A 14,325-nucleotide genomic window follows, 5' to 3' on the forward strand; every position below is an offset into this window, starting at 1 on the left:
TCAATGACAGCTGATTCATTGTTTAGTTTTTTATATGATATATTTAATATCAATAATATATGTATATGCATGCTTTATTTTACTTTACACGACCTCTAAAAATGCCCCAAATCGTAAAAATACGACTTTTTGGATTTCGATCTCCTTTTTTCGGCTACCCCGGACATTTTCAAAAAATGATACAATGATTTCACACAACAGGCCAGCTATTAGCCTCTCGATTGACAAGAGTTTCATCGCCCTCCATTCATTATAACCAATGTCATCGTGCCCTAAAGAATCAACAAATCAGCTTGCTTATCTCTGCTTACCCTAGGCAAAAAATGCTCATCTTTGAACTCAATCATGACATTGACCTAGTGAACGCCTACACCAAGTTTGAACATTCTAGCTTAATTAGAAGGAGAGTTCTTGTGTTCCAAAGTCCCGGCCCTTCAAATTGCTTCTATTTTTCATTTTCAATTCAAAATGGTGACCATCACGTGACCGAAATCAAAATTCTGATCCGATAGATTTTTAGGCATTCCTTCCAGGATTCCGAAAATATGACGCCCGAGTCTGTAAGTAAAATAGCAAAAAAGCCTTTTTGATTTTTCACGTTTAAAGATGGTGGCACTTCCGGTTCGATCGACAAACTCCATATTTTGTGTTCGAATCAGTAATTACTTGTCTAGTATCGAATTTTTTTTTTAGGTCATTCTGACCTATATTTCGACGATTTTTTTGAAAACTTTGATCCTTAATTTCACCAAGGGGAGATAATTTAGAAAATTTCCAAGGACATCATTGAAGTCGCATTGGCAAGATCTACTAACATTCTAAATTTCACGAAAATCGCACAACTATTAAAGAAGTTGTCAAATTGGTAATAACTTCCGGTTCGAAATGACAGCGACGAATTTTCGAAATGCCAAAATCCGAAATTGCAGATTTGAAGTAAATGTTTCAAGATACTCAAAGAAAAAAGAATTAGTAAAATAGGTCAAATAGTCACAAAGTTACAGCATTGTAGGTCAAATGCATTCCTTCGTAAAATTCGGTGATTTCGGATTCGTAAAACGTTTTGAAAATATATTTAATCAACAGCCACCACCCATTTTTGGGGGGATAGGTAAAAGTTTCAGAACGATCCTATGGTTAGATTCTGAGAAATCCGATTTGTGGACAAAACACAAAAAAAAAATAACAATAATAATCTTAACAGAAACAACTAGAACTGCGAAGCAGTAATGACGGGTTTCACCGGTGCCACGTTACCCTTGAACTTATGTCACTTCCGGTACCAATGAAACCGTTAAACAGGTTTCCACATAAGCATTGCACACATGAAATAAAATGGACACAGAAACAACCAAATCCAGCAACCAATTCATTTGCTACATGTCAGTGATCCTGTCAAAATTACATTACTTCCGGTGATAATGAAAATGTTAAATTGGTTTATGAAATCAGAAATAGCATCATCACATGTTGAAAATTTTATGTAAATCCTATAATAATTGCCACCTTTATAGACCAAAAACCTTGAAAAATGACTTGTAGAAAATCGCCTATTTCTCTGCAACCGTACAAGTTAGAAACCATTTTGAGGTATCTGTATGATCGAATGAGTTCATTCTATTTGTTGATTGGAATCAAATATCATAATTTTAAAAACATTACAAATCTGATTCATTTGAATAAAATATCTGTTTTGAAGGCTAAAAATACAGTTTTTGCCAAAATGACGTTACTTCCGGTGATAATGAAAATCTTAAATTACTTGTATGAAATCGTAAATGGCATTATGTATCACACAGTGAAAATTTCATGAAAATCGAATAATAATTGACACTTTTATTGACAAAAAAACCTTAAAAAGTGACCTGTTGAAAATTGCCTATTTCTCCGCAACTGAACAAGTTAGAAACCATTTTGTGATATCTATATGATCGTAAGGGTTCATTGTATTAGTTGATTTGAATCAAATATCAAAATTTTAAACAAATAACAAATATGACTCATTTGAATAAATTACTGGTTTCGAAGGCTATAAATACAATTTTTGCCCAAATTACGTCATTTCCGGTGATATTGAAAATGTTAAATTGGTTTGACCTAGTTAAAATTGACATTACACATCAAATGGTGTCACTTTTATGAAAATCGAATAATAATTGACTCTTTTACAGGCAAACTAGCGTAAAAAGTGACTCATGCAAAATTGCCCATTTCTCGGCAACTGCGCATATTACAAATTAATTTTCACATACATTCTCTCCGTATAGATTATTGCTACGAGTTTATGAAAGTTACGAAGTAATATTTTAAAATATGAAAACGCAGGATGGGTTGTAAATAGCTTAATTTTACACCTTTTTTCACCTTTTAATCGAAATAGCCCGAAAACGGAATCGAAATTAAAAAACATGGTCCCAACATTTTGTGCGCCTTTAAAAGGCGCACAATTTCAGTTATACCAGATTTGAAAAAAATAATATTTGCTTTCGAAAAATGGTACCTAACTGTCAAAATTGTAGTTTTTTGTCAATTTACGCCACTTCCGGTGCCGACAGATAACACTATTGGTAACAAAAAAAATGACAATTGAGACAACGGGGCATATGAACTTTGTTTTATACAAATCGAACAATAAATAATTAATCTAGGACTGAAAAACTGAATTAGCCAATGGGGGCCAAGGAAAATTACCGAGACAAAAAATTTTCACATTTTTGCCCAAGTCAGAGGACTCGTTATATTTGTGTAAAACACGATTAAAAAATATTCATAAATAAAAAAGTTTTTTGTAAAAATTTAAATTTTCTAAATTTAGCGCCTAATATCTGCGAAGATTTGCCGAAAATCAAAAATCAAAAGTAGCGTAGCTATGTGCCCCGTCTCCGGCTATGCCAAAATGCATCGAAAGTTAAAATCCAATGATTATTGTTAAAATTACTGCAATATTTCTAAAAACGATAGCTTCGGTGATTTCGGACATTTCGCATTGTCGCAGAACGTTCAAAATAGCTTTATCCTCTAAGTCACACCCACTTTTCCGATAAAACCGAAGAAATCGTAACGATCCGACAATCAGTTGCTGAGATCTACTCAAAACAAAAGAAGAATAATAATAATAATAAGAACTAGAACTGCGAAGCAGTAATGACGGGTTTCACCGGTGCCACGTTACCCTTGAACTTATGTCACTTACGGTACCAATGAAACCGTTAAACAGGTTTCCACATAAGCATTGCACACATGAAATAAACAACCAAATCCAGCAATCAATTCATTTGCTACATGTCAGTGATCCTGTCAAAATTACATTACTTCCGGTGATAATGAAAATGTTAAATTGGCTTATGAAATCAGAAATAGCATCATCACATGGTGAAAATTTTATGTAAATCCTATAATAATTGCCACCTTTATAGACCAAAAACCTTGAAAAATGACTTGTAGAAAATCGCCTATTTCTCTGCAACCGTACAAGTTAGAAACCATTTTGAGGTATCTGTATGATCGAATGAGTTTATTCTATTTGTTGATTGGAATCAAATATCATAATTTAAAAAACATTACAAATCTGATTCATTTGAATAAAATATCTGTTTTGAAGGCTAAAAATACAGTTTTTGCCAAAATGACGTTACTCCCGGTGATAATGAAAATCTTATATTACTTGTATGAAATCGTAAATGGCATTATGTATCACACAGTGAAAATTTCATGAAAATCGAATAATAATTGACACTTTTATTGACAAAAAACCTTAAAAAGTGACCTGTTGAAAATTGCCTATTTCTCCGCAACTGAACAAGTTAGAAACCATTTTGTGATATCTATATGATCGTAAGGGTTCATTGTATTAGTTGATTTGAATCAAATATCAAAATTTTAAACAAATAACAAATATGACTCATTTGAATAAATTACTGGTTTCGAAGGCTATAAATACAATTTTTGCCCAAATTACGTCATTTCCGGTGATATTGAAAATGTTAAATTGGTTTGACCTAGTTAAAATTGACATTACACATCAAATGGTGTCACTTTTATGAAAATCGAATAATAATTGACTCTTTTACAGGCAAAGTAGCGTAAAAAGTGACTCATGCATAATTGCCCATTTCTCGGCAACTGCGCATATTACAAATTAATTTTCACATACATTCTCTCCGTATAGATTATTGCTACGAGTTTATGAAAGTTACGAAGTAATATTTTAAAATATGAAAACGCTGGATGGGTTGTAAATAGCTTAATTTTACACCTTTTTTCACCTTTTAATCGAAATAGCCCGAAAACGGAATCGAAATTAAAAAAACTGGTCCCAACATTTTGTGCGCCTTTAAAGGGCGCACAATTTCAGTTATACCAGATTTGAAAAAAATAATATTTGCTTTCGAAAAATGGTACCTAACTGTCAAAATTGTAGTTTTTTGTCAATTTACGCCACTTCCGGTGCCGACAGATAACACTATTGGTAACAAAAAAAATGACAATTGAGACAACGGACATATGAACTTTGTTTTATACAAATCGAACAATAAATAATTAATCTAGGACTGAAAAACTGAATTAGCCAATGGGGGCCAAGGAAAATTACCGAGACAAAAAAATTTCACATTTTTGCCCAAGTCAGAGGACTCGTTATATTTGTGTAAAACACGACTAAAAAATATTCATAAATAAAAAAGTTTTTTGTAAAAATTTAAATTTTCTAAATTTAGCGCCTAATATCTGCGAAGATTTGCCGAAAATCAAAAATCAAAAGTAGCGTAGCTATGTGCCCCTTCTCCGGCTATGCCAAAATGCATCGAAAGTTAAAATCCAATGATTATTGTTAAAATTACTGCAATATTTCTAAAAACGATAGCTTCGGTGATTTCGGACATTTCGCATTGTCGCAGAACGTTCAAAATAGCTTTATCCTCTAAGTCACACCCACTTTTCCGATAAAACCGAAGAAATCGTAACGATCCGACAATCAGTTGCTGAGATCTACTCAAAACAAAAGAAGAACTAGAACTGCGATGCAGTAATGACGGGTTTCACCGGTGCCACTTTACCCTAAACATGTTACTTCCCGTACCAATGAAACCATTAAACAGGTTTCCACATAAGCATTGCACACATCAAATAAAATGGACGCCGAATCAACAAAATCCAGCAATATCAATTCATTTTATACATTTGTTACATGTAAGTGTACTGTACTTCCGGTGATAATGAAAATGTTCAATTACTTTTATGAAATCAGAAATGACATAGGGCATCACATGGTGAAAATTGTATGTAAATCGAATAACAATTGCCACTTTTATAGACCAAAAACCTTGAAAAGTGACTTGTAGAAAATCGCCTATTTCTCTGCAACCGTACAAGTTAGAAACCATTTTCTGGTATCTGTATGATCGTATGGGTTCAATCTATTTGCTGATTGGAATCAAATATCATAATTTTAAAAACAATACAAATAAGACTCATTTGAAAAAAATATCTGTTTTGAAGGCTAAAAATACAGTTTTTGCCAAAATGACGTTACTTCCGGTGATAATGAAAATGTTAAATTAGTTCTATGAAATCATAAATGACACAAGATATCATATGGTGAAAATTTTATGAAAATCGAATAATAACTGACACTTTTATAGACCAAAAACCTTGAAAAGTGACTTAAGGAAAATCGCCCATTTCTCTGCAACCGTACAAGTTAGAAACCATTTTGTGGTATCTGTATGATCGTATGGGTTCAATCTATTTGATCAATAGAATCAAATATCATAATTTGAAAAAAATAACAAATACGAATCATTTGAATAAAATATTGTTTTTTGAAGGCTAAAATTTAAGTTTTGAGCAAATGACGTCATTTCCGGTGGCAGCGCAAGGGGTAAAATGGTTTGACATAGTCCACTATGGCATTAGGCATCCAATGGCGAAAGAAAATTGAAAATCGAATAATAATTGATTCTTTTACAGCCAAAATTACGTGAAAAGTGACTCATGCAAAATTGCCTATTTCTCGGCAACTGCTTATATTACAAACTAATTTTCACATACATTCTCTTCGTATGGATTATAGCTACAAGTTTATAAAAGTTACGTAAAAATATTTTAAAATCTGAAAAGCCTGAATGAGTTGTAAATAGGTCAATTTTACGCCTTTTTTCACCTCTTAATCCAATTTGCTAGAAAATGAAAAAGAAATTAAAAAAACTGCTTCCGACATTTTTTGCGCCTTTAAAGGACACACTCTTTGAGTCATATAATTTTTCAAAAAAATAATATTTGTTTTCAAAAAATGGTACCTAACTGTCAAAATTGTAGTTTTTGGTAAAATTATGCCACTTCCGGTGCCGACAGATAACACTTTTGGTAATAAAAAAAATGACAATTGAGACAACGAAGCATATGAACTTTGTTTTATACAAATCGAACAATAAAAAATTAAGCTAGGACTGAAAAACTGAATTAGCCAATGGAGGCCAAGGAAAATTACTGAGACAAAAAATTTTAACATTTTTGCGCAAGTCAGATGACTCTTTAATTCTGTGCACAACACGAGTAAAAAATATTCATCAATAAAAAAGTTTTTTGTAAAATTTTAAATTTCCGAAATTTGGCGCCTAATATCTTCGAATTTTTGCTGAAAATCAAAAATCGAAAGTAGCGCAGCTATGTGCCCTGTCTCCAGCTATGCCAAAATGTATCGAAAGTTAAAATCCCATGATTATTGGTAAAATTACCGCAATATTTGTAAAAACGATAACTTCGGTGATTTCGGACATTTCGCATTGTCGCAGAACGTTCAAAATAGCTTTATCCTCTAAGTCACACCCACTTTCCCAGTAAAACCGAAGAAATCGTAACGATGCGACAAGTAGTTGCTGAGATCTACTCAAAACAAAAGAATAATAATAATAATAATAACTAGAACTGCGAAGCAGTAATGACGGGTTTCACCGGTGCCACGTTACCCTTGAACTTATTTCACTTCCGGTACCAATGAAACCGTTAAACAGGTTTCCACATAAGCATTGCACACATGAAATAAAATGGACACAGAAACAACCAAATCCAGCAACCAATTCATTTGCTACATGTCAGTGATCCTGTCAAAATTACATTACTTCCGGTGATAATGAAAATGTTAAATTGGTTTATGAAATCAGAAATAGCATCATCACATGGTGAAAATTTTATGTAAATCCTATAATAATTGCCACCTTTATAGACCAAAAACCTTGAAAAATGACTTGTAGAAAATCGCCTATTTCTCTGCAACCGTACAAGTTAGAAACCATTTTGAGGTATCTGTATGATCGAATGAGTTCATTCTATTTGTTGATTGGAATCAAATATCATAATTTTAAAAACATTACAAATCTGATTCATTTGAATAAAATATCTGTTTTAAAGGCTAAAAATACAGTTTTTGCCAAAATGACGTTACTTCCGGTGATAATGAAAATCTTAAATTACTTGTATGAAATCGTAAATGGCATTATGTATCACACAGTGAAAATTTCGTGAAAATCGAATAATAATTGACACTTTTATTGACAAAAAACATTAAAAAGTGACCTGTTGAAAATTGCCTATTTCTCCGCAACTGAACAAGTTAGAAACCATTTTGTGATATCTATATGATCGTAAGGGTTCATTGTATTAGTTGATTTGAATCAAATATCAAAATTTTAAACAAATAACAAATATGACTCATTTGAATAAATTACTGGTTTCGAAGGCTATAAATACAATTTTTGCCCAAATTACGTCATTTCTGGTGATATTGAAAATGTTAAATTGGTTTGACCTAGTTAAAATTGACATTACACATCAAATGGTGTCACTTTTATGAAAATCGAATAATAATTGACTCTTTTACAGGCAAACTAGCGTAAAAAGTGACTCATGCAAAATTGCCCATTTCTCGGCAACTGCGCATATTACAAATTAATTTTCACATACATTCTCTCCGTATAGATTATTGCTACGAGTTTATGAAAGTTACGAAGTAATATTTTAAAATATGAAAACGCTGGATGGGTTGTAAATAGCTTAATTTTACACCTTTTTTCACCTTTTAATCGAAATAGCCCGAAAACGGAATCGAAATTAAAAAAACTGGTCCCAACATTTTGTGCGCCTTTAAAGGGCGCACAATTTCAATTATACCAGATTTGAAAAAAATAATATTTGCTTTCGAAAAATGGTACCTAACTGTCAAAATTGTAGTTTTTTGTCAATTTACGCCACTTCCGGTGCCGACAGATAACACTATTGGTAACAAAAAAAATGACAATTGAGACAACGGAGCATATGAACTTTGTTTTATACAAATCGAACAATAAATAATTAATCTAGGACTGAAAAACTGAATTAGCCAATGGGGGCCAAGGAAAATTACCGAGACAAAAAATTTTCACATTTTTGCCCAAGTCAGAGGACTCGTTATATTTGTGTAAAACACGACTAAAAAAATATTCATAAATAAAAAAGTTTTTTGTAAAAATTTAAATTTTCTAAATTTAGCGCCTAATATCTGCGAAGATTTGCTGAAAATCAAAAATCAAAAGTAGCGTAGCTATGTGCCCCGTCTCCGGCTATGCCAAAATGCATCGAAAGTTAAAATCCAATGATTATTGTTAAAATTACTGCAATATTTCTAAAAACGATAGCTTCGGTGATTTCGGACATTTCGCATTGTCGCAGAACGTTCAAAATAGCTTTATCCTCTAAGTCACACCCACTTTTCCGATAAAACCGAAGAAATCGTAACGATCCGACAATCAGTTGCTGAGATCTACTCAAAACAAAAGAAGAATAATAATAATAAGAACTAGATCTGCTAAGCAGATATTAAAGCTTTCATATTCACAGTCACTGTCACATGTCATAGAAATAATATGAACAGAAAAAAAAAAATCATTATAATGAGTAAAAATTTGGTGAAGTTAATTCGATTTTTCACTGGTAAAAAATTAAATAGACAAGTGGCATAACTTGACCCGCATCCCATCAGCTATCCTGAAAAATGCTGGAAAAATTAAACAAGTAAATTGTGTTTAGTACTGGGTTAATTAAGACAGGCATATGCCTTTGCTATACAGGATGACATGAGGGAAATTTAGCTTGGGAGGTGTAGGCCTGCAGCCAAAATTTCTAGCTAGCTTAGAAACACAACTCCGCTACACGGTCTTCCATAAAAGAAAAACTATACATTTTTGGAAAGCTTATGATGCCAGGAAGACAAAATCTGGGAGTTCCAAGCAAAATGTTTGCAATTTATTGATTTAGGGCCAGATGAAATTCGTCAAAATTGTCAAATAAATGCTATTTGTGTACTAACAATTCTGAAGTTGACATAAAATTAAATAGTTGGTAAAACACCCCATGCCTTCATCCTTGGCAATGAACAGTTTATTGGACAGATTTTGATGTAAATAAAAATGCTCAAAACACAAATGTCATGGGTGAATAAAGAATTGTGGAAATCCATTAACGGTAAAAAAGAATTATCTCCCTTTCTGTCAAATGCCTGTAATTGATAGACTATCAGGTCTTGTATGAATCATAAGACCAGGTGTGGGCAAACAAGCCCAATAATTATTTTGTTTGTTGGATCTCAAGGGCCTGTTAGGGTTGGTTGTTGGATGTTTGCTCAGAAATTATCGCTTGTATGGAACATGCTAGAGTCGATTTGTAGCATATTCTAGCCAGGGGATATGTTTGACAGTAGTTGAGTGATATGCTTTTGAAATAATGGAGATCAGTAGCACTTTATAAGCATTGAACCACATGATTTTTTTCCACTAAGATAAACATTCTAAACCCACATACATGTTCCCTTTCATTTAGCCACTACAGTATTTTTACAACTGTACATGTAGCTGTGAACTACTATTTCGGATATGATTAATGGTCAAATTACAAACATACATGTAGATATAAGTTAAAAAAAATAATTGTGTATCTGGGCTGGAATGAAGGGAAAGGTTAGAAAACAGGATGAACAGTTGTGAAAGTATTTATTAAAGTGAAACAATCATTGAAAATCAAAATTAAACAGTTACTCTGCACATCAAATGTCATCAAAGTTAATCTTCATTATCATCATCACTGTCACTAAATGTATTAACATCAAATTCGGTCTCTTTAACAGTTTTTTTTTCATTTTCACATTGACTACACATGCACAGGTCTGAACAAGAAAGGGGGGTTGGGATGGCCTAGAGTGCCGCGCTTCGACCTCTAGCTGGTCGGTCACCTCTGGCTTGTGGCTGTGGCTTTGATCCCAGGTGTGAGCGTATGTGGCATGGAGATAGAGGCGTCTTCTCAACCTCGTGGGTTTCCTCCGGGCACTCCGGGTTCCTCTCACTGCTAAAGACCCATACGCGCAAGCGAATTATTGAAATAAAATTGAAACCGTATGTTAGTCCCAAAATGACCTAGTTTGTGTTGAGTGGACGTTAAACCTCATTTCTCTCTCTCTCTCTAGATGAAGACTATTATAATTGAAATGAAATGGGATTTCACATCATAATGCTATGCACGGACTGGGCTAATAATGACAAAAAACTACAATGAATACAATAGTATAAAATGTTGCTATGAAATTAAATAAATGTTGTATACAATAATTAACCGGTTTAATACTATATTATACATAAAAGTGAATGAAATTCAATGTTTACTATTTTGCTTTATACATGAATATCACAGGTCAAATTATTGAAATAAATAATGCAAATAGATTATGATTTGAAACATCTTGTATGTCATTGTTCTATTTGTTATATAAGACTACATGATATAAACTTTTTGATAAGCCTCTTTTATCATATTTTGAACCAATGGAATAAAGAGCAAAGACCTAGAATATATTGTAAATATAATCAGGTTTTTGATCAACTGATCAAAGGAAAATATTGCGAATAAATTTGTTGTACTGCTATTGTAAAGAAATCATCATTGTTTTATTTGATATTTAGAATACACATAATCGTGTATATATTTGAAGTTAAGAGCAATTATGATTAGTGATACCTGTATGACCAACTCTCAAAAGATAATCTCATTAAACCAAGTACTTTTTTTCATTTGTATTAGTTGATTTATACTGAATAAAGATAACACAAACAAACAAAAATGAGTTGGCTGTGTGAACACCTCAATGACAAGTGGTATCAGATGCCTCAGAGAGAATATTCAAATGCTCCTTGTGATACGTTTGTAACACAATTATAACCTAATGTATTACACGGGAGTGGAGTGGGTGGGTCGGGGGGCTTTTCGATTGGCAGGGGACTATTAAAATGGGTAAGCAGAGATAAGCAATTTGATGAAACTTTGTGTATAGTTTCATTACATTAGTACCTTGACCATATTACCTTGACCAAGTTCGACAATGAGCATTCTCTTAGTCAGGATAAGCAAAGCAACTTGATTGGCCGGGACTTTGAATTGGTTGATGCTTTGGGGTATGATAACTTTGGTTATAATGAAGTACTGGAACATAACAACCCAGCTTTTAATTGAGCTAGAATGTTTAAACTTGGTGTAGATGTTCATCAGGTCTTGACTGAACATTTTGAGCTACAGCTTGGCAATTTCATTGGTCGATGCTTTGGGACAAGATAACCTTGATTTCTATCTGACAGAGAGTGATGAAATTTACAGTATAGTTTGATTGCTCGATACTTTTGAAAAAAATATGAAAGTGCGATTAATTAATGTGTCATCTTTTACTTTGGGGTTTTGGTAGGAGACATCAGCCATACTGTTTGCTTGTTTAATATCCCCTATACAATATACGCTCGACCTCATTACCCGAACTGGGGTAGAAAAGTGGGATCTTTGACATTGAGGCAATGAACTTGTACATTCTTTTGCAGCTGCACAAGAGGGAACATCAACGCCGGATTAACCATGGTGGTGGGGAGGGGGGCTGATACCGACCGTGAAGCCCCGCAAGGGGGTCGGGTCAGGGGGTTCTCCCGCTAAGAAATTTTAACTGGAGGCCGAAAACGTGATTTCATGGCATTTCAGGCACTTGTGTCGGAGCCATTTAGAAGTACCTCCCCCAGAAAAATAAAATTCTGCCACAAAATTAGCCACAATCCATGCGGGTGCTGTGAAATTTCTAGAGGAGGGAGCTGGAACCCATGAGCCCGTTAAATTCGCCACTGTAAATGAGCAGAGCTACATCAAACCTAATTTTGAGTCCCTCAGTGATAAATAACTTGATTCAAAATCGTATTATAGCCCCAACGACGATTTGATGAATGGAGACCGTAACGTTACGACAAAGTCTAACACTGTAAGTACCAAATAGTCATACGAGATATGTGCATCTCATCAAATTCAGCTTATACCATACCCACAATAATGTTACGGAGTCAGTGAGTTCAAGTTAGACAATACGCTGACCTTCCACTGACCATGCTTATAATATAAAATCTGTCAATGACAGCTGATTCATTGTTTAGTTTTTTATATGATATATTTAATATCAATAATATATGTATATGCATGCTTTATTTTACTTTACACGACCTCTAAAAATGCCCCAAATCGTAAAAATACGACTTTTTGGATTTCGATCTCCTTTTTTCGGCTACCCCGGACATTTTCAAAAAATGATACAATGATTTCACACAACAGGCCAGCTATTAGCCTCTCGATTGACAAGAGTTTCATCGCCCTCCATTCATTATAACCAATGTCATCGTGCCCTAAAGAATCAACAAATCAGCTTGCTTATCTCTGCTTACCCTAGGCAAAAAATGCTCATCTTTGAACTCAATCATGACATTGACCTAGTGAACGCCTACACTAAGTTTGAACATTCTAGCTTAATTAGAAGGAGAGTTCTTGTGTTCCAAAGTCCCGGCCCTTCGAATTGCTTCTATTTTTCATTTTCAATTCAAAATGGTGACCATCACGTGACCGAAATCAAAATTCTGATCCGATAGATTTTTAGGCATTCCTTCCAGGATTCCGAAAATATGACGCCCGAGTCTGTAAGTAAAATAGCAAAAAAGCCTTTTTGATTTTTCACGTTTAAAGATGGTGGCACTTCCGGTTCGATCGACAAACTCCATATTTTGTGTACGAATCAGTAATTACTTGTCTAGTATCGAATTTTTTTTTTAGGTCATTCTGACCTATATTTCGACGATTTTTTTGAAAACTTTGATCCTTAATTTCACCAAGGGGAGATAATTTAGAAAATTTCCAAGGACATCATTGTAGTCGCATTGGCAAGATCTACTAACATTCTAAATTTCACGAAAATCGCACAACTATTAAAGAAGTTGTCAAATTGGTAATAACTTCCGGTTCGAAATGACAGCGACGAATTTTCGAAATGCCAAAATCCGAAATTGCAGATTTGAAGTAAATGTTTCAAGATACTCAAAGAAAAAAGAATTAGTAAAATAGGTCAAATAGTCACAAAATTACAGCATTGTAGGTCAAATGCATTCCTTCGTAAAATTCGGTGATTTCGGATTCCTAAAACGTTTTGAAAATATATTTAATCAACAGCCACCACCCATTTTTGGGGGTATAGGTAAAAGTTTCAGAACGATCCTATGGTTAGATTCTGAGAAATCCGATTTGTGGACAAAACACAAAAAAAAAATAACAATAATAATCTTAACAGAAACAATAAGCTTTCATATGTAATATGAAAGCTTAATAATAATTTTAACAAAAACAATAGTGTTTCACACAAGCTACGCAGTGTGAAACCCTAATAACTAGAACTGCGAAGCAGTAATGACGGCTTTCACCGGTGCCACGTTACCCTTGAACTTATGTCACTTCCGGTACCAATGAAACCGTTAAACAGGTTTCCACATAAGCATTGCACACATGAAATAAAATGGACGCAGAAACAACCAAATCCAGCAATCAATTCATTTGCTACATGTCAGTGATCCTGTCAAAATTACATTACTTCCGGTGATAATGAAAATGTTAAATTGGTTTATGAAATCAGAAATAGCATCATCACATGTTGAAAATTTTATGTAAATCCTATAATAATTGCCACCTTTATAGACCAAAAACCTTGAAAAATGACTTGTAGAAAATCGCCTATTTCTCTGCAACCGTACAAGTTAGAAACCATTTTGAGGTATCTGTATGATCGAATGAGTTCATTCTATTTGTTGATTGGAATCAAATATCATAATTTTAAAAACATTACAAATCTGATTCATTTGAATAAAATATCTGTTTTGAAGGCTAAAAATACAGTTTTTGCCAAAATGACGTTACTTCCGGTGATAATGAAAATCTTAAATTACTTGTATGATATCGTAAATG

General features: G+C 33.5%; 1 long non-coding RNA gene across 3 annotated transcripts in view; it reads left to right on the forward strand.

The window, feature by feature from the left end:
• Positions 1-14,325, forward strand: part of LOC130013673 (uncharacterized) — a 101,189-nt gene that overhangs the window by 42,219 nt on the left and 44,645 nt on the right. The gene's annotated exons all lie outside the window — the stretch shown is intronic.

This window comes from Patella vulgata, chromosome 1 (assembly GCF_932274485.2).
Source record: "Patella vulgata chromosome 1, xgPatVulg1.2, whole genome shotgun sequence".
NCBI classification, from domain to species: Eukaryota; Metazoa; Mollusca; class Gastropoda; family Patellidae; genus Patella; species Patella vulgata.